This window comes from Mus caroli, chromosome 6 (assembly GCF_900094665.2).
Source record: "Mus caroli chromosome 6, CAROLI_EIJ_v1.1, whole genome shotgun sequence".
Lineage (NCBI taxonomy): Eukaryota > Metazoa > Chordata > Mammalia > Rodentia > Muridae > Mus > Mus caroli.
Window position 1 is genome coordinate 135,849,817 of NC_034575.1, and position 2,912 is coordinate 135,852,728.

Genomic DNA, 2,912 nt, shown 5'->3' on the forward strand with positions numbered 1-2,912 from the left:
CTTCCTTCCTTCCTTCCTTCCTTCCTTCCTTCCTTCCTTCCTCCATCCATATTTCCTTCCTTTTTTTCTGTATCTTGTTAATGCTGGTGGACCATTTGCCTTACTCCTTTAACTCCGTGTCCACAGTCAAATGGAGATGTATTACTTACAACCAAGCACATCAAGAATGCACATGTACCTGCTCCAGACAATTTGCACACCGCGTTACCTTTATCCCTATACAGTTGCAAGCACAATGGCAGACAGACTTCTACCACAGAATACTGTGTGAGTTTCTGTCTCATCTGTGCATTTTTTTCTTCCATTATTTAGCTGGATTTAGCACCAAGTAACTACTCTCTAGATAAAATCCTCCTGATAATTTATATGATAATACAAAGTAGAGCCTATTTCAGATTGCTTAATGCTTTGTCTTTAGAGCATGTCTTTCTTCAGAAGTGCTTAAAGCCTTGGAAGTTAATATTCACAACATCTTTGTGAAGTGGGTAGGAAGCTGTGGGAGAAGAGACCGGAATTCTAGAAAGCAGAAAAACTTATCCCAAATCTCAAAGTAGATCACCTCAGACTGTCACTTGAATCACAGCCTTTGCTCCAGACCATCTGTAAGTAAGCAAAGCGACTTACCTCTCATAGGGTGATAAAGGTTTCAAATAAAGTCAGGTTGCTTCACAGGCTGATATAAAGTTAATACAGATCCCCGCCCCATCTTTCAGCGTAGGAAAGCTATCATGAGCCCAGCCTTGGAAAATCCCTGTGGATGTGTGCACTGATGGTTGTAAAGAAAACTAGAGTCATTCTGCCCCGCAGAAAAAGATGTGTGAGAATTCAGTAATGTAAAAGGAGCAAATTTCAAAGAACAATGCACCGAATCTCTCCTCTCCTGCACACATAAATATTTTCAAATAAGAAGACTCCAGGTTTTGAGAAAAACAACAAAGGGAGAAATAAGACCCTTAGCAACAAAGAAATAAGACACCAGTGTTCCCGGCCGCTCTCTGCATCTGAGCATACTGCATATTTAAAGAGCTGCTCTAAAGTAATACATCTGATGCTTAGCAACTGTGTCAGAATCCACACACCCAAATCGGTGCTTTCTTTCCTCAAAGAAGGCATCTTTGGGATGTGGTGCATCTACTTCAATGTCACTTTGTCACCAATAAAAATATCTAGGGGAGGGGGAGGTGGCTATTTTGAGTGTCTTCGTGGTTTCAGGAAGAAAGACACTTCCCAATGTCTTCACAAGTCTGTCCCTCCAGGAACTATATTACTTCAATTACTCCCTTGACATTTATTGCTTAGGCCTTGGACTTGATATCTTCAGTCTCTTCTTACTCCAAGTCTCAGCTCAATCTGGATCCTCGGAGTTATTAAAAAAACCTTTTTATTTATATTTTTTACTTTTATTTGTGTGTATGTGAGAGAGATTCTGCTGTGTGTGTGTAAGTAGGTGCCCAAGGGGGCCATAAGAGGGCATGGACCCACACATGCCCCACCCCAGACCTGGAGTTCCAGGTGGTTGTGAGCTGCGGAACCCAACTCAGAGCACACAGAAGAGCAGCAACACGCTCAGTGGAGCCATCTCCCCAGTCTACCCTGTGTTTTTATTTTCCTTCTTCATTGTCCCATACATACTACACGTACATATTTATGGAGGAAAGTATTATGATCCAGTTCGCTATCACAATTCATAATGATCAAATATGGTTATTTAAATTTCTACCCTTACATGTTTGTCATCTGCTGTCAGAATCTTCAGTATTCTCCCTCTGCTCTTTATAAAAACACACAATAAATGGTAAACTAAAGCTACCCTTCTGTGTTCCAAAGCACTAGCATGTGGAGTTCAAACACTGTAGCTAGCTAGGGCTTGGGAGATGGCTTATTAGGTGCAGGGTTTGCCTTACAAAGTACAAGGTGCTGAGCTTAGGTCCCTGGCACTCAAGTAAAATGCGAGTCACTGTAGCTTGTACATATAACCCCAGTGCTTAGACAAGGGGCAGAGACAGCAGAACTCATGAGGCTTGCTCTCAGCCATTCTAGCCAAATTGGTGAGCCCCAGGTTCAGTGAGAGAACTTGGTTAAAAAATAAGGTGGTGTGGTGGTTTGGATATGCTTGGCTGAAGGGGAGCTGCACTGTTAGGAGGTGTGGCCTTATGGAGAAGGCGTGGCCTCAGTGTCACTGTGGAGGTGGGGTTTTGAGGTCTCATATATATGCTCAAGGCTGGCCAGTGTGATCCAGAGCTACCTCCTTGCTGCCTGCGGAAGACAGTCTCCTCCTGGCTGCCTTTGGATCAAGATGTAGAACTCTCAGCTCCTCCAGCACCATGTCTGCCTGCATGCTGCCATGCTTTCTGCCAGGATGATAATGGGCTGAACCTCTGAAACTGTAAGCCAGCTCCAATTAAGTGTTTTCCTTTATAAGAGTTGCCTCCGTCATGGTGTCTGTTCCCAGCAATGAAACCCTAACTGAGACAGGTAGGAAGCAGTCGAGGAAGGCATCCGATATCCATCTGCGGTCCACCTGTATGGCTGTACACATGTGCACAGATACACAGTAGTTATCCAGGTGTGGTGCTGCACACCTGTAATCCCAACACGTGGGAGTTAGGCAGGAGGATTAGCAATTCAAGGATGCCCATAGCTGTGTAGAGAGATTGAGATTAGCCTGGACTTTTAAGCTTCTGTCTCAAAAAAAAAAAAAAAAAAACAACAAACAAACAAAATAAAACAAAACAAGAGAACCTCAAAAGCATCACCGCTACCACCACCAATAATAGTAATGCTGTGACATCTTTATTTTAAACCTTTTGTAGGAGAAGGTCACTTATGCTTGATGTATCTCCAACAGCTTTAAAGTATTTGCATCATGAAAGAACAAGTAATAACATTTGATAAGTAGAAGCAATAATGAC